Source organism: Aedes albopictus, chromosome 1 (assembly GCF_035046485.1).
Source record: "Aedes albopictus strain Foshan chromosome 1, AalbF5, whole genome shotgun sequence".
NCBI classification, from domain to species: domain Eukaryota; kingdom Metazoa; phylum Arthropoda; class Insecta; order Diptera; family Culicidae; genus Aedes; species Aedes albopictus.
In genome coordinates, this window is record NC_085136.1 from 118506961 (window position 1) to 118526617 (window position 19657).

At 41.0% G+C, this 19657-nt stretch overlaps 1 protein-coding gene across 10 annotated transcripts in view; it reads right to left on the reverse strand.

Moving 5' to 3' along the window:
* Positions 1 to 19657, reverse strand: part of LOC115254121 (uncharacterized) — a 217108-nt gene that overhangs the window by 137343 nt on the left and 60108 nt on the right. Inside the window, exon 4 of one of the 10 annotated variants that reach the window (XR_009996166.1) lies at positions 691 to 709. The exons of the other annotated variants lie outside the window; for them this stretch is intronic. The gene's annotated coding sequence lies outside the window, so the exon portion shown is untranslated. Of the gene's footprint in view, positions 1 to 690; positions 710 to 19657 lie in introns of those variants that run through there. 10 annotated transcript variants of the gene reach the window in all.

The following is a 19657-nucleotide window of genomic DNA, read 5'->3' on the forward strand; positions in this document are numbered from 1 at the left end:
TGATTTATACTTGGCTTATGATACACATTTGTTCAACGCGATAGTCCTATCACAACCATTTTGACAGCACAATGCAGGCGGTACTGTATTGCAGCCCGGATGGGGGTGTTGCCCCCTTAAGAGTATAAATTCCTAGATCAAACTCAAGCTATGTAAGCAACTAATGCTGCATACAAACGGCAACCTCTCAGACGATTACATGATTGACTGATGAACCAAAAACGATAAAGAAAGTTCGTCATTCTGGGATTGAACTTCATTATACATTTATCACAATTTATCCTATGTGTTATATGTTGATAGTTTGTTCTTTGTTTTGTGCATTTGTAAGGCTCTGATAATAAAAGTAAATGGAGTTAAATAGTGTTCCGTTTAATGACATCTATGTGTTTTCATCTTATGACACATACGTATTCCGACATCAACTATAAGGTCGTTTTCAGTGTATCGAGTCGTGTCGAACTTCGATAATGTGGTTTTCTGTGATCATTTGTAGGGTTCGACCACTGTTTGTTATATTGGCGCCCAACAAGGGACCCGATGCGAAAAATAAAATGGCCCATTTGTGGTGTTCCACTGTTTTGTAATAAACTTTTTTTTTCGAATTAGTAAAGCAATGCAAAACATCGTTTGTTGGAGAAAATTTAAGGAGTCATCATACATACCACAACCATACCAATACGTTGCCATCATTGTTAACATTCTCATACTGAAAAGAAACAGAAAGAAAAGTAAACGTTAGCTAATGTCCTCAGGATTTGAAAAATATGCACAATTCGTAAGACTCATATCTTGATTCGCTTCGGTATCGTTCGCCTACATCCTCAATTACAAAATGATGACATAACTAGATAAAACATGTTACAACATCGATCTAATCATAGATGCTTCCGAAGGTACAGCTGTTTTGTTTTCGATCGTAAAATGCTCATCTCAACTAAGTACGCACGCTAAGCAGCCAGCCACCACCTTCTGTCCAGCCTTATACCTTCAAGGTACAGGAAACCAAACTTTCGCTATCGAAATCATATCTCACCACCAGTTGGCGCAGCAGACCAACCAGAAGCTACCGCGCAGCCCAGTAAGTAGCCCAGATTGCCTTGGAGTGGCGGGGGATGTAACGTTATGCATATTGATTCGGTTCGTAACAAACTGCACGCCGCGCTCTCGTACCTACCACCTCTCGTTAAAATCGACAGACGATGGAAAATAAAAACAAACCATCAACCACCAACAACGCTGATGCTGATGTCGATGGATGATGATTCGCTGCGGACCAAAAGGGCTTCAACGAGCTCAGCAGCTGTCTACGTAACTTCGTGATTGTATGGGCTGACCGCCGCGGTTGTCTATTTAAAATGCCACAAGATGCAAGCATCTATTTTACTGAAGGAGGGCATCGGGCTGACCGATTGCTTAACGACCGACTAATTGGTCATCGACGCATGCGCGTGTCTCGTTCGTCGATAGTTTGGGCCTAAATAAAAAAAAACGGGATTTTTGAATGCTGCTTTTGAGTTCTTTTGGAAACGAATTCAGAATAAATGTCTTAAAATCAAAATAAATTGCACTGCAACATTCAGGATTCAAATCTAATTTGGGAATTTTGTGCAGAAATCTAGAATACTTCGATAGAAACTTTAAGTTAACAAATCGACACTGGTTTTTCATTTGGGCCTAACTGACATTTTCGAGTTCTCTTCATCGATCCTCTCTTTGTGTTATCACAGAATGTTTATTGAGTTTTCCAAAGATTTTTTGGTTGAAATGCGAAGAAAACGACTACATGTTGCTATAGAAACCAAAAAAATAATGATTTTGTTTGTTTTGATTAAGTTATTAGCGAAAGAGAGAATCGACAGAGAGAAATCGATCAAGTCAGTTAGGCCCTTATGAAAAATCATTGCCGAAATGGCAGTTCAAAGGTTGGCTTTCGAATTTTAACTGAAACTGAAATTTTATGTTAAAGGTACAACACTATATAGATGATCACAATATTCCAACTATCACCTTTCAATGCTTCGAAAAGTTACGTTCATTGATGTAACTTCTAAATTGCTTTTAGTTACATGAGGTAAAACTCACAGCATATATGGTTTTAGTTGTAGACCATTCAGAGATTTAATCAGGAGTTCCTTCTGGGATAAGGAGAGATTGAAGATTAGAAGAATCTCCTGATATACCTCTAATAGTTGCTTTTGAGATTCACCAAGATCTTCTTTATGGCTCAACGTCCCTACTGGGACTTGGCCTGCCTCGCTTCAACTTAGTATTCTTTAGGCACTTCCACAGTTATTAATTGGAGGGCTTTCTTTGCCTGTCATTGCATGAATTTGTATATTGTGTGGCAAGTACAATGATACACTATGCCCAGGGAGTCGGTAAAATTTTCACGACTGGAACGGGAATCGAACCCGCCGTCTCCGGATTGGCGATCCATAGCCTTAATCGCTAGGCTATCTGGAGACCCTAAGATTCATCAAGATGTTCTCGCTGAAATTCCTACAGGAGTTCTTCCGAGGTTTTCTTCAGAATTTCCTATGGGAATTTCTCCAAAATTATTTTTTTCGGATCCCTCCAGGAATTCCTTCTGATATTGAACCAGGATTTCCTAATGGGGCTTTCCAAAAATTTTTGCTGAAATTCCTCCAAAAGTTTTTCTAAGATTTCATCAGGAGTTCCTTCTGGGATTCTTCCAGTAAATTGTTCTGGGACTCGTCCAAGAATTTTTTTTTTTAGTAATTCGTTCTGGCATTCCTGCAAGCGTTCATTTTGGTATCCATGTAAGAGTTCCTGCTGAAACTTCTTACTCGAATACTGTTAAGGGCTTTTGATAGATATTCTCAACAAAAGTCTTTGGAATTTCTCCAAGAGCTTACAGCGTCCCTTCAGGGAATCCTCCAGAAGAATTTTCCAAAAGTTTCATCTGTGAATCTTTCATAGGTTCGTTATCTAAATTTTCCCGGACATCTTTTTTAGAGAGCTCCAGAGGTTCCTTCTAGGAATTATCCAGGATTTCCATCTGAAAATCCTAAAGGAATATCTTCTGCAAGTTCTTCAGCAGTTTCTCATTTCCAGAAATTCCTTTCGGAAGCCCTCCTGATGTCCCTTATGGAAATTTTCCATTTTTTATTTCTGGGAATCCTTCAGAAGTTCTTTGTGGGAATGTTCCAGAACATCTTGTTGGGGTTTCTTAAAAAGTTACTTCTGGAAATCCAGGAGTTTTCTTTGGAAATCCATGAGGAGTTCTTGAGAAAATCCCTAGATCTAGTTCCTAGACCCTAGACAAAACTCCTGTAGGAATCCCTAAAGAAGTGTTTAAAGGGGTTCCTTAAGAAGTCCTTAAAAGAAACCCATAAAAATGGCATCCTCAGAAGGACTTTCTTGTAGGGATGCCGTGCTGGAAATCCTAAAGGAATTAAAGTTGGAATTTGTAGAGTAATCGACAGAGTGAACTACGCGATTTCCGTTCTTTTTTCTACTCAATATTTTCATGAATCGATGGTCCCCTCAATATCGAATAAAGGAGATTTGAATGAACATCTCATACACTGAAGTTTCTTATGCGATCCGCGTAAAAAAACCACGTAATTAAAAAAAAAACTGCGTTGTTTAAAAAACCCGCGTAAAAAATAAATAAATAAAAGTTACGGTAGATGTGGAAAAACTAGAGATTTCAAGGGGTTTCAGAATTTTTGGCAGGGGGGGGGTGTCTTTAAGAGACGTGTCAGGGATATTTGAGAAGCGTTTTATGGGGTTTCTGGTGGGTTCAGGGATTTCCAGGATGTTTCAATGGAATTTGAAAAGGCGTTTCAAGGGATTACAGGGCGTTTCATGGAGGTTTCAGAGGCGTTTTAGGGGGTTCCAGGTTGTTTGAGGTGGGCTTTTAGGAGCGTTTCGAGGAGTTACATAGGAGAGGGTACAGCTGGTGGTTTCAGGAGGTTTTATGATGTTTTAATGGGGCTTTAAGAGGCGTTTCAAGAGGTCCCTGTGGAACTCCTAGAGGAATCCCCATTGGAGCCCCCACTGATTCGAGTTGATCTTTTAGAGGAATTTGAAATGGAACTCATAGAGGAGTTTCCGATGACACATTTACTGGAATTTCCATCAGAGCTTCTACCGGAAATCCCGATTGATTTTCTAGTAGAACTCCCATTGAAACTCACGAAGGAATCCTAGATGGAACTCATGAAGGCGTTTCAAAAAACTGCGTTATTTGGAAAAAAACCGCGTAAAAAAATAAATAAAAGTTATGGTAGATGTGAAAAAACTAGAGGTTTCAGGGGGTTCCAGGATGATTGCGGGGGGGAAGGGTCTTTAAGAGACGTGCCAAGGAAGATTTGAGAAGCGTTTTATGGGGTTTCTGGTGGGTCAGGGATTTCCAGGATGTTTCAATGGGGTTTGAAAAGGCGTTTCAAGGGATTACAGGGCGTTTCATGGAGGTTTCAGAGGCGTTTTAGGAGGTTCCAGGTTGTTTTAGGTGGGCTTCTAGGGGCGTTTGAGGAGCGTTTCAAGGGGTTACAGAGGAGGGGGTAGAGCTGGTGGTTTCAGGAGGTTCTATGATGTTTCAATGGGGCTTTAAGAGGCGTTTCAAGGGGTTTCGGTGGAACTTCTAGAGGAATTCCCGTTGTAGCCCCCACTGTTTCGAGTTGATCTTTTAGAGGAATTCAAAATGGAACTCATGAAGGCGTTTCAAGGCCGCCTCGCTTCCTGAGCCGAAAGAAGACAGATTATTGAAGGAGATTGTTTAGAAAACAACGAGGATGCTCAGTGATTGTTTCGAGGCCAGGACTTCTGTTGAAGCACGGCAATATCGTACATCGTAACGGCTACCATATGGCGGTGAAGTGGCTGATGTATCTTGTGAAGCGTCTGTGGAAGGATCCCGAGCTGTACGCTAAAGTCCGTTCCATGCTGCGATCCAGGAAGCCGTTCAGTCCACTCCAGAGACGGTTATCAGCTCTGCAGCTAATTCTCTAACTTCGAGAAGTTCCTGGAGGCCACGGGAGAACGAAAGGAGTTTCAATATGTGCGGCTTAGCGGGGATAGCGAGTCTGAATCTGAGCGAGTATTGGTGACTGTGAAGAGCCCTGCGAGCGATGAGTTCTTGTTTCACATCAAGCTGAAAGACTGCTGAAAGCGAGAAACTGCCTACCTAGAAAATTCTGTTGAACTGCGTGACATGGATAGCAGATCTATGCAGAGTGCACGATGAAGTTCAATTTTCCCGCTACTATTTCCGTGGCAAGGTCGAAGGTTGCGCCGTTGCAGCACATATCCATGCTACGATTGGAGCTGCAAGCTGCAGTTACAGAAGTAAGGCTGGCGATCTCCGTCGGCGATACAGCGTTTGATGTAGTCCAATCACCTTATGTTGGTATAAGCAGTTTGTGACGTTCAATAATGGAATGAGGCTCGCAGAATGAAGATGGGTGCCGACTCGTTACCGAAATGGTAGAAAGCGCACAGCCTGTGATCAGATGGGCCATGGTTTTTCGCTTGAGGCCGTACCGGACACTGCAAGGAATTACCAGCCTTATTAAAAAGAGTGTGCAAATGAAGCTACTGACGGCAAAGCGAGAGGAGTACCAGGAAGCGGAGACATATCTCAGAATGTCGATCCAGGTTGTTTGATTCGGATACGAAATCTACACGCCAGTAGCTATCGTACCAAAAAGTAACAAAAATTACAGAAGACCAGCAGTCTTTACAGGTTGAGCCTGTGACTGGACGCCGAAGACGTACTGCAGATGAAAGGCAGAGCGGCGCAAGGACCATCGTTATTATTCAAGCTGCGGTTCCCGGTAATTCTATCGAGAAAGAATCCGTACACCAATGAGCCGCCCACGGGAACACGAAGACCACAGTTAGCGAAACTTTGAAGCGTTTCTAGATTCAAAACTTGCGAACGGAGATGAAGAAGATCGAGAGAACCTGTGGCAGGTACAAGATGCAGAAGTGTCGCCGCTGAACCCAAGAATGGCCGCCACCGTTCAGGCATACCGGTTTGGACTACTGGGACCCGCTAACTGTCACGGTCGGCCGCAGGTCAGGGACATGCAGGACAACGAGGACTGTCCACCGTGAAGGCGATAGGGATGGGGTCTGGGTGGTATTGATTGACTCCGTGAATTCAGCAACATAGAACCCTACAAATGTTCGGGTCTCACGTTGGTCGCCAAATTACGGAATATAGTGGAAAACTATAAATGCAAAATAAAATGAAGACAAACACAACACATAAACCGTGTTAAGGAACGATTTGCATGCCTAAACGTAATCGTTGCCCGAAATGACCTAAGAGTAGACAGAGCGCTATAAATGCTCTGATAACGATAGGCGACGAAATGCCACTGGCACCGATAACGAAGACCGAAGAATTTATCAGCTTCCGGCCGCTAATGGACATAAGTATGGAACCAGAAGCAGAGGAAGCGTTAACGCTGAACCATTTTGTTCGTGGTGTTGGTGCGGTCAACGATGAATGTACTGTTCTACCGATGAGCGGAGCCGAACTCCTACGGGACCCGTACAAGCAGACACAGCGACTGACTGACAATATGTGAGACCCACAGAGCTATCTGCCATCCATCGACCATCAACGAAGTGGCATTCAAAGGCGTCGCCAGTTGAGTGTGGCGGCCTGTGGTGTCATCTATGATGATGATGTGCAAAAAAGCTCCGAGATATTGTAACGGACGTCTATCCGGATACGGACCATAGAATCCAACAGGCCATGGTTCAGACGGTGAAGCATAAGTACAGGATTGAGAGGTCAGTGACCAAATTGGCTACGCTCGAGGTGCAGGAAGGTCTTCTCAGGCATTTTCAGTGTGTAAATGTTGGTGATTTTCTATTTTTAGCAATTATGGCGCCTGTTACATTGCAGATCAATGTGGGAAAGGGGGAGGAAGTGATGAAGCAATTCACTAGCTTACCACAGACCGTATATAAATACCGTAGCCCATAGCGTCTGCGCAAGTTAATGTGGATGTTGGGTGCGTTTGATGATCGATTGACAAAGATTCACGTTGGTGCGTGGATTGCCGTTTGATGACAGGCTGTGTGAAGATGATGTGGCACAGTTCGCGGGTTATCGATTTATAGGTATAGAATATTGAAGGATTAATACCAAGAACATACACATCAGAAGAAATAGCGATTGAATTACCAAGCTCGTCTAAGACTATTCTTAAAAACAGATTGATCTGAAAATATATTTTAAAAGAATTCTATGATATTTTGGAGGAATAAGTCTCATAATTTCATTAGAAAATAGCAATATAGGTTCACATTGTTTTCAATTTAGGTATTTTACTCAATCTCAACATGCCTATTTGTCATTTTTCATCTTCCTTTACAGAACACCATGTACACTAACGACGAAGAAACACGCAAGTACGTATGGTAATTTCTAATTTCTGACAAATGCACCAGCTCAGGGTGTCCGTCCCCACAGTCTACTGACCAGTTCAATCTCAATGAATTAAATATGCCCAACGTCTAGTGACAGTTAATTGAGACCATAATTTCTTCCAAGCTCACTGTTGCATACCGTCGATGGGGGTGACAATGGGACTGGGGGGTGAGATTGGGTCAAAACGGAGAAACATAAAATTTGAAATAACTCCTCAACTATCACTAATTTATATTGAAAACTTTATATTATTTCAAAGAAGAGATATTTTTAAACGTCATGATGCAGAATAAGATGTTTAGCAATAATCGTTTTTTGTTAAATTTGTGGCTAAACTTATGTGATGAAACTACTAGTAAATCACTCTGAAAAAAATTCTCCTTCGCAATGTTCCACACAAGCACCTAACCTTAAATTTTCTTATAAGTAGTTAGCTGTAGGTATTACCTGGTTGATGCAATGAAAAAAGTGAGCTGTCAATGCACTTTTTATTTAAAAATTCAATATTTACGACCCTACGTCTAAATATTAAGAATGGGGGTGAGATTGGGTCAAGCAAGTTATCGACTGCATATAACCTTAACTAAAAATTCAACCTGTTATCCAGTCCCCATTTGACTTTAAAGTGGTGCCATGTTTAGAGTATCTTCATAAAAGCACGCTTTTTTTTCGAAAATATGTCGAAGAAGCGTCAAGCGAGTGTGTTCATACGTTTAGTGCCTAAAATCATTTATAAAAATACACCCATGCGTTTGGACAGCTCCTCTAATCATCATCTAGCCTTTAGTGTACTGGATATTCGTTAAAATGTTATTGCGAGAGAGGGTCTAATAATGTGAAATGTTGTATAACATAATATTTGAACGACCCTCTATCCATGATCATGGAGTTTATAACGGAGGGCTTGGTTAAACATTTCTTATGCAGTATACTAAAAATATCATTTTTTTTTCAATCAATCTTTCAATGCGTACCTCCCTCATTGTAATCTTCCTCCCTCCTCTCTTGGAGGTTGAAACTTTAAATGAGGATGATTATGGTGGCTAAAAATGGCGATACAACATACAAACGTTATTTTTTCAAATTTCAACCATTTTTTCGGTTGTATTAGCCCTTTTAGGTGGATTTATCATCTTTTCAAATTACCTAAATTTTTATTCATCATGGTTACATTGTATTTTAACGATCAAAACGATCACGATCAATTCTGACTATACATGTCAATGGTTGCTCCTCCGTGATTGATCTGAACTGGTACCAGTTGCACTGAGATCCAACTGAATAAGGGGCTGGGACATTCCACTTATTCTCAAAGTGCAATTTTAGCAGCTCATGCATATTTGATCAATAACGGCGCCGGCCAAGTCCTTATAGTCAGCTGGGAAGGGAAAGGAATGTTAGAGTGTACTGGTTGTTGCTACTAGAGACCGAGAGCACTCTGCGTCCCCACAACCCGTACGGACTGGGGTATTTGTTAGACGGAAAGGATGGGAGATCTGGGAGTCACCGTTGGGTCGGTGATGCGATCCATGGATAGGGTTATTTATAGTGTTCGTGATAGATTGTGTGGTGAATAAGGTGAATAAGGTCAAGCGGCACAGCGCGCTTTGGTTGCATAACTTATAGGCGTTATATATATACACTGTGCTGTGAGTGGAAGTTGGAAGGGAGGGAAACGACTTTTTTCAATTCGTTTCTGGTTCTAGCGATGGCTATGAACATATGGATATACATGAGTTGTATATGTAAAGAAGAGAGAGCGAGAGAAAGTGGATAGAAAGATACAAAGTAGGATGAAAAGGACGGGCCAGGGATTGAACCCATGACCTTCTGCATACGAATCAGAAGCGGTAGCCACTAGACCACCAAGCCCGTCACATCATGGTTACATTGTATTTTAAATAGATTTACTAGATATGATCAATAAACTTAACCTATATTCTTAGACAGGTGACTTCGAATACTTTGACCCATTCTCACCCCCTCTAAGGGGTGAGATTGGGTCAATTTTCAATTATCTGTAGTTTAGCAAGTAATTCATATAATGTGATACTTTCTTGCTAAACTTTCATTAACATATAGAAGAGTATACATACCAAATAAAAAGTTATTCCGACTTCAATTGTATTTGTTATTTAACAAACAATCTTTGAGTATCCTTTTTTGACCCATTCTCACCCCCAACGACGGTACCGTGAATCTTCACAGCCGATACAAACGACATTCTGCTGCTGCTGCTGCCGCTGCAGTTAATAATTAATTCAATTAAGAACGATCAACTGGTGACTTCTGCGCCTTCATGTTGAGGTCTTTCCAAGATTGAAATTGCATCTGGTTGACTTCTGGGATTGACCGGTCGGTTCGTAGTCGTCGTCGGAAATTTCTCTTTCATTGCTGTCTCCCCGGCACCCGGCTGCTTCTTCTGCCAACAACGCCGCCCCGGGTTGGCAATGAATGAAATTTATTCATTAGACTTCATTTGAATGCGGATAATTGTTCACGGGAAGAGAATGAGAACGCAACTGGCTCCCCCCTTACGTTTAATTGAGGCCGTTGGAGCTGATCATCATTTCGTGGAATCATCAACGCCCAGCCCAGAGCTTCCGACGATAATTTTTCGATTGAACTGCTCTTTATGGGAGCGCGCGCGCACACGGCCACAGAAGAAGAGCGTTTTCTTTTTCGAGTTTTGATCGAATTAGGTTATTCTGGTGCCATTGATCATGGGTACAGTGTCTTCCTGTTTTTATTTTTGCAGCAACATAATGCGTGATAGGTTTTAAATTTTTGATTCTGATGATTGAACGGTGGAAGAAATACTACAACGAACAAGTGAAGTATTCATTCAAATGAAATCCTTTTTTATCTGTATTAACAAGATTTTTAGCCCTAGGCTAGTTCATCTCGGGACCCACGCTTTACTCCCCTTCCGAAGGAAGAACTCACATTTTGTGAGTTTGTCGGGAGGGGGATTCGATCCCAGGTCCTCAGCGTGATAGTCAGGTGTTCTAACCATCACACCAGGTCCGCTCCACAAATGAAATCCTAATTATTTGGTTCAATTTTGTCAAAAATGATGTTACGTTTTCAAAGTAGTTGTTACATTTGTAAAATCATTTTAAGAATTTTGCACGAATTGCATTATCAAGGGAAATTACAGTGCATTTCAGATAAGGGCGCTCCATAATTCTAAAATAGCATTCATATACCAAATAAAACACAAAATGACATTATATAAAACATATTTCACTTCATATTAATTTTATTGTAATTCACAGTATTTGTTATTACTCACATTACATAGCATACTCTATCATATCTATTTTATAACTCTTTATTGTTTTAAAAACACCATTGACATTTTATAACATATACAGTTGTTTTTCAATTTTTCACAGTAAATTCAGCGAAACCATAAAGTTTGATTATAATAATGTTTGTAATAGTAATGATAAAACTAGTGGTGGGTAAACAATAATTCTGATAATACTCGCAATTATCTCATTTTACTATGTTCTATTTTATATAATTATGTATGTTTATTTATTATCTCTTATTGTATTGTATATATTTCACTAAATTGCATTCCTATATATTTTTTCTCGTATAAATCTTACTAGCAGGAGTTAGGTGAGAAGATATTATAGCATCCTTGTAGAGGGGTTTTTCTATCCCAACAGTAGTAATGGATTTGACGCGCCCGTCTTGTTCAGAACCATCCCTTAGAAAGCTGAATTGATGAACTTTATTATTCATTGTTATTTTATTTTTTCTGCGTCTGATTTCGTGTAGTGTTTTTATATTTATAATTTATTTATTTTCAAATTTAATAGCATTCATTCTTGCTTACAGATAGTTTCTGTATTTTTGGGAAAATTGGCCCATGATACTCACCATGTAAAATAAATTCGCCCCGTATCATCCTAAAATTGATGAGACTCATGTCAGAATAATTTTCATATGTCGAAAACATCACAATAAGTATACACCAAGAGGAGAAACGTGTGAAGGTTTGACGAAATATAGAAGTTTCAGAATTGATTGCTGAGTGGATCTTTTTTTCTGTCATACCAATTTTTTGAGCAATTTTCCCAGTCTTTTCAGAAATCATCTTATTCCTCAGAGACCAAATATTTTTCAACACAGATTGCTAAAACAATGTAAAATGGATGTAGTGCATTCAGTGAAAGGTATATTTTAGCATTTTTGAATGTATTTTTCATTGTGAACTGTAACCACTTTGTGGTCGATCTTTTTTTGTGCCGGTCAATGTATTATATTTGAGATTATATATGATCTTTTGCCTTTACATTTTATTTTTATAATAATTTTCTCTTTACCATCTAGGTCATGAATTGATTTGTCAGCAAATAATACTCATTTATTCAAATTATATACAAATTAAGACCACATTTCATTTCGCTACATTACACACTTAATGACTTAAAATTGCATTATAATATATATTTATTTGATATGCCGTATTTCAATTTTATATGTCATCATAATTTATTATACTATGAACTTTGTAACTATATTGGGTGCATTGGCATTATATTACGGTAATTATTTTCTACGCTATTTAGGTCAGCAAAGAACTCGCCAGCAAATAATACTCATTTAAATTATTTACAATTTAATATCTTATTTCAGTTCGCTACATTAAATTGTATTTCATTATATTTTACGCCATCTAGGGTAGGAAAGGACTCGTCAGCGAATGATACTCATTCAAATTATTCATTATACCATTACATTGATATTTCTATATTTAAATGCTATATTCCATCATAACAAATTATAATATTGACTATATAACTATGCGGGGTCGGGAGGGTGCATCAGGGCATCATTGAAGTTGTAACTGTACGACGGAGTGGATTGCCAGCCGGTGTGTGGTGAGAAGTAACTATAACATCCTTGTAGATGGGTTCTTCTATCCCAACAGTTGCAATGGATTTGACGCGCCCTTCTTGAAACAAACCATCCCGTAGAAAGCCTAACAAGTAATGTGAATTTCTTTATTCACCCTGCTGGATCATACTGCTGGAAGAAGATTCTCTTTAACCCGCGGATTTCGCGTAAGTGTATCTACTTACGGGTCCGCCACACCCCCTTTTGGCCCTTCATACAGCGGTATGTTGAAATCAGAGTGGTAATGTAATTTAATTTTTACTGTTAAGTGGAACTGCATGCAGAGCAAGACTCAAGCTAGGATGGTGGCTACATACATACATACATACATACAATTGCATTATCAAGGGAAATTCTTCGATTGTTGCATGGAATGTGTTACGTTTGCGTTTGGGCGTATTATGTTGTATTATATGTTATACTCTTGCTTGTACATCTGGCCCTGAACATCAATGAGCATTTGTAGTGTTCAGGTCATGTCGTGTAACAATCAAGTACAAGACAAGCAAACGGTCCCCTAGCACAAACATCAACATGTAGATTATCTTAAACTTCAGCCCAAATCAAGGTGCCTCCTTAGGATTAGAAATTCATAGACATAACTTGAGCTAAGTAAGCAACTGACGCTGCAAACAAAAGGCAACTCACCAAAAAAAAATACGATTACAGGATAGACTGATGCACCAAGAACAATAATGAAACCTGGCCATTAGGGTGGCCCACACTTATATGAAAAACAAAAATTTCGAAAAATACCAAGTCTTACCTCCTAAATCAGTTGTTTTGGACTCCCAGAAGCTACGTTCAAAATTTGAGCAAAATTGATTGAGCCTAAGGGGGCGCTCAAAACGCTTGAAGTTTGTATGGGAAAACTTGGCCAAATGTATGCAGAAATTTTAGGTTTCCGAATTTCGCCGCTACGTGGCGCTGTAAGCGTTCGATAATCAAACCCTTTGGTATTATTGTAGGTGACTATATGCCAAAGAACTTTGTCGAAGACCGCGAAGTGATCCGACGGCTGTGAAAAAAGTTATACCCTAGGCAAAGTGAGGCAAAGTATTGTGATTTCATTATTGATATTATTCCTTTACATGTATTGGAAAAATAACAATAAAGTTTATCCTCACTTTTCCTAGGGAATAACTTTTTTTACAGACGTTGGATCACTTCGCGGTCTTCGACAAAGTTGTTTGGCACATAGTCACCTACAATAATACCAAAGGGTTTGATTATTAAACGTTTACAGCGCCACCTAGCGGCAAAATTCGAAAACTTAAAATTTCTGCATACATTTGGCCAAGTTTTCCCATACAAACTTCAAGCGTTTTGAGCGCCCCCTTAGGCTCAACCGATTTTGCTCAAATTTTGAACGTAGCTTCTCCAATTCCATCCTGAGATCGGACTTCGATATACATTTTTGTAACTGGGCACAACTTATGTTAAGTGTTGCATATTGATGGTTTGTATTGTGTTTTGTGCATTTGTAATGTTCTATATCAGTACCCAAACGGGATGCCCAATAGAAGCTAAAAATAAGCATTTGAAGGGTTTGCTAGTAATTGTCCGTAGTCACCTAACGTGGGGCACGATGCATACGCCAAACGCTTTCAGGAATACTTTGCAAAGTTTGCTGAATTTCAGCAAAACGTTACTGGTGATCAGCAGAGCTTACTGAACAAATCAGCAAAACTTTGCTGAATTTCAGCAATTTTTTTGCTAAAATCTTCAGCTCGGCAAAATTCAGCAAAATTTTGCTGAAACCCTCATCCGGCTTTTGGTGTGTAGTGTTCCACAAAACAGTATTTGTTATAATGACCGAGCTTGGTATCGAAAACTACACAGAAAAAAATATGTAATTAAAATTCAGCGAGAAATCATGCACATAAAGGGAATGCTAGAGTTAGTGCACTTTTACATGAGATATAATGTAAAATCACATTACCATCGTGTAAATTTCCGCGAACCATCGCGTAAACCATCATGGACTCCAACCGGTTACGTGACTATTAGCGGAAATCTACACGATTGTAACGTAATTTTACATGATATATCATGTAAATATGCACTAACTCTAGCATTCCCTTTATGTGCATGATTTCTCGCTGAATTTTACATGAATATTTTTTTCTGTGTTAAGTGTGCATAGATTGTTGACACACAATTTAGCTTACAATTCGGATGACCATACTTCCATAAAAACCAGCAAACAAGGGAAATGGACGATCTCGGCTAGGTTTCGTAAACATTTCCCTTCGGTCGAGAGGGCTAGGTTTTTCTAAATGGCACTTCATCTGCAGTGGGAGGCAAAAAAAATCTCCCAGGGCAGCAATTTGGAAGCTCTCCACTAAACCAAAGTGCAGCATGATGGAATAATTGCGTTTTAATGCGAGCAAAATTGAAATCGCGTACTGTGACGTGAGCGCGCTTTCTGACTAGGCACACTCAGAAAGTGCTCAAATTAGTTTTTCTGCACCACTGTGAATTAGCATCGCCCCATCATCATCATCGTCGTCGCCCTGCCTATACTACCCAAGAGCCACAAGCGAACGAGCGTCATAGACTGACTAATGGTGTAAAACCTCATATGTTACAGTATCGCTGCCCAACCGACGACCCTACAGGCCAGGCCTACGATGACGATTGGAACTAGGAAGCAACGCCGTCCTCGGTCGGGCAGGTGGAAAATGTAATGGACTTCAGTATAAATTTCTCGGCGATGCGGTGGTAATGATGATGATGATGATGATGACGATGCTATATGGATGTTGGCTGGCTATATTTGCACACTTGATGAAACCATGAGAGGGGCAACGTCGAGTTTGTTTACATGGCTGCTCCACCGCAGATCTGATGATGGATGGAGATTGTTAACCTCCTAAGCGGATGAGGCGCACAACACAGTGACAGCATGTTATGCGAAATGAAATAATCCAAGCTTGGCTTGGTGCGGATGATGCAATGGTGTGTTTGTGGGAACATGCAGACAGTTCTGCTTGTAACCAGTGACTTAAGTTGTACATATAAATTCTGCATGAACAAATTGCAGGTCTTGTACAAAGATCTAACAGGCACAGGAATGAATTAGAAGCACTGCAAATGTATTCTACAAATACATTGACATTCCTAAACAGTCAGGTTTTTGTTGTAGTTATGCTTCCACCTTTCAATCATCGCTTTAGCACTATCACTTTCAGTCCCGAGCACCCATGGTGGGGGCAGAGGGCCGAATTGAAAGATCTCTATCCTGGGTGATTGCCAGTCATAGCCTTGACTTGTGGCCAGGTAAAATGTTTGTCGACTTCCTTTATTTCCTTGTTGAGGCTACGCCGCCTCTGTGTCTGCCTTTGCTGTGATGTCCTGCTGGGTTCCAGTCTAACCCTTGTTTGCAGATTTCGTTTCCGCCCCTGCGTAGAGTGTGGCCGACCCACCTCCACTTTTGCTCCCGAATTTCTGTCGCTATCGGATTTTGATGACATCGACGATGGAGCTCCACGTTGGAGATCAAATTGTGAGGTATCTATTGATGAGAACCTGCAGCCGTTAAGTGTTCTCCACTGATACGCACCAAGTCATCACTGGCGTACAGCAGCACAGATTTTACGTTCGATTGTTAATCCTTACATTTCTTAAACTCGCAAAGGAGCCCTCGACTTCTTGATCCGTGCACCTATGTCAACTCTGGTAGTGCCACCATCGGCCGCCATTTGGCTACCAAGATATTGGAAGCTTTCAACATCCTCTACTGCTTGTCCAGCTACCGTAAAGCTGGAAGAGTTGACCGTGTTTACATCCAACGGTTCTTGTTGTCTTGCCGCCGAGGAGCGATTGGTAAGATCATCGAGCACACTCTGCATATCAAAGCGCCGTTAAACTGAGAGAGCTACGTCATCATACAAGAGAGCAACCCACGATTTGGATCACGATCAATCGCACCTACCAGGATATCGTCGATTACGATGAGGGACAGTAGCGGTGATAGGATACATCCTTCCCTCACTCCAGCAACGACCCGGATGGGATCGGACTAGACACCGTTGTTCAATACTCTGCACAAAAATGCCCTGTACTGTGCTTCACTGAGGCCTACAGGGTGCGGCAGGAAAAAATGCGAAAAGTTCAAGGCACTATTACACGCTAAATGTGGGATATGTATGACTATTTTTTCATGACAGTGTATCAGTCAATGTCTATAATCTAGCACTAAAAAATAAAAATGAACATATTTGATGTTTAACATGTGATAATGTAGGCCTAATAAGCGGATATCAATAAACTGCGCGCCCAATGGTCATTAAACAAAATGACTATAACAGTAACAAAATTAGCTCAAATTCGATGAACAACCAGACCACATTGATCCAGAGCCATGTAGTTTCACATACCAGATGAAATAAGTACATATATTTGATGATAATGTGAAGAAAATCAAAAAAAATGTTTTATCAGATGCGACCTGTGCGATTTTCTGTGGTTTGAAAATTCTGGTTGTCTTCATCTTCAGGCGCCGCCCTGTAAAGGTTAGTGACCAAAATGGGAAATTTTTTAATTCACTTTTCAGAAAACTAGCCTATTATAGATCATGGAACGTTGAAACATTGGTTAATGTCAAATGGACGAACATGAGGTTCGAAGTTGAAAAACACTTTCGCATTTTTTCCTGCCGCATACTGTATGCCTGAGGAAGCCCTCAGGGACACCTTTGAGCCTGAGGGCTTCCCACATATTTTCGTAATTGAGACGGTCGAAAGCTTTTTTAAAAAAGACACGGACACCGTCTTCAGCCAGAGGCTGTACAGACTTCAGTCATTCATGAAACTTAACACTAGACAACGGAAACACGGAGCATGCACCAGTGGATACGGAGAAGAAACTATCCTCACGAAAAGTTTCATCAGCCGGAGCGGGAATCGAACCCTCATCCCATAGCATGGTGCGATCAGAAGCTTGGTGACCCTAACCGCACGGCTACGAAGCTCCACATTTTTCATAATCAATGAGCACACGGTAGAACCGAATAGCGCTGACACGGGCTACGACTTTGGTTCCTCGTGTTTTCGCTCACTCTATCGCGGCTTTGGCGTTCCTTCGCTCCTCTATCTTCATCCAGGTGTCATCTGTGATCCACTGCTTTCTCTGGGCGCGTAGCTCCCCCAAACTGTCCACGCCGGTGGCGATGACGGCATTATTGACGGCACTTATAAATCTTCTACGCTTTCACCTTCCGGAATATTTGCAGCACGTCCTCGACGAAGGACCTTTTTACCGCACCGTCTTCCAGTCGGCGTGTGATGAACCGGCGCTCGAATTCATCCTCCTATCGATGGATCCTCGAAATGCGCAGTCGGAACTTGCCGATTCGAAAATGATGGTGGGACACAATGTCGGCGCTACGTTTGTTCCGAACATGAAGAAGGCTGTGTCTTCATTTCCGGCTGATGCAGATGCGCTCCAAGGCATCGTTAGACGCATCAGTGAATTTTCGGAGGGGTATCAATGTGTTTTAGGGGATTTCAGGGCGTTTTACTGGGTTTGGAAGGAGTTTCCAGGGCTTTTTAAGGAGGTTCCAGAGATAGTTCAGCCAGTGGCGATTCCCTTAACTCAAAACTAGTTGTTCAACGAATGGAATTTATTGAATTTTTTCAACAAATTGGCATAAAATTGATAGAAAATGACGAGAATAGCCATTTCCGTTCATTTTCAATTTAATTTGATCCGCAAATGCAAGTTTTAGGGTCGTTGAACAGGTGAAAAGTGAGGAAACGAGACGCCACTGGGTTCAGCGGAGTTTTAAGGTGTACCAAGGCGTTTCGAGACAGTTTAGGGAGTCGAGAATTTCAGAGAGAGTTCCAGAGGGGTTCCACGGCGTTTCAGGTATTTTCAGGCGGGTGTCGGAACGCGCCTGAAACCACCAGAAAACCCCTAAAATCTCCTGGAATACCTCGGAAATGCCCTGAAACCAATTGGAACCCTTCTGGATCCTGTCTTGAATGTGTCGCAAGCTCCCCTGCAACGCCTCTGACACCTCTTGAAAACCCCCGGAAAGGCCCATGAAGCTCCCAGGAACGCCCCTGAAATTTCTCGGAACACCCCTAAAGCCACTTGAAACCCCCTAGAAACCATTTTTTTATCTGTATTAACGAGATTTTTAGCCCTAGGTTAGTTCATCTGGGGCCCACACTTTACTTCCCTTCCGAAGGAAGAATTCACATTTTGTGAGTTTGTCGGGAGTGGTATTCGATCTCAGGTCCTCGGCGTGATAGTCAAGTGTTCTAACCATCACACCAGATCCGCTCCACTGAGAATCCCTTGAAATGCCTTTGAAATCCCTTGATGCTCCCCAGAACACCCCTGAAACTCCCTGGAGCAAAACCCCTGAAATCACCTGGAATGCCCTGAAACCCCACGGCCAGAGTTTAAAATTTTCATTTTCAATGAGTGAAATTCAACGTGAATTTTGAAGATTCTCAACTGAGGGATCAAAACAAAATTCATTTTGGAGAATGATTTTTTTCACCTATTCATTCATTTTTCTGTCACTGACAATTTTCACTGAGAAATAAAGCTGGACCGTAACTCCCGATTATACTTCCAATTACCTCAAAACTTGTGTATACTAGTTAATTAGAATATTAATTATGTTCTCTATTTGCCCATTAAGTCGGATTGTGCGTCTGTCACCAGAAATTGGACATTCTACGACGTGCGAAAAAATATTCGTGACAGAGAATTGAATGAAAAAAGAGAGGCATTCAGCTGACAATGAATGTGGCCAAACACGAATGAATAAATGACAATGTCAATCTTCACTTTCAATATTCGATTTTTTTACTCTCTGCCCACGGCACTCCCATGAAACATTCTGAGAAGTCCCTGAAACCTCCTGAAAAGCCTGAGCGCCTCTGAAATTCTCTGGAATCCCCTGGAATACCCCTGAAACGCTTTGGAAAATTTCTGAAACCAATTAGGGTATTGGTTCCCTTATTAAGCATGTGGCTCCCATTTTCATCCTACGAAAAACAAGGGATTGAAGCGCTGTTTGTTTTGTTTCTTATTTTTGTATTTTTTGTTAGAAGTGAGCACCCATGAAAACAAAAAGAACGGAATCAATCGGTGCCGTCATCGCTTGTTTTCGAATAGGATGAATATGGAAGCATGAGATTACTGTTGGCACACATATCCTAGAACCTCCCTAAAATTCTCTTCGCAGGAACGCCCGACACCCCAACGCTCCTGAAACCATTTCCAACTCTCTGGAACGCTCTGAAACACCTTGAACCCCTGAAACTCCCTGAAACTTCTTGAAACTCATCTGAAGCCCTTGAACCC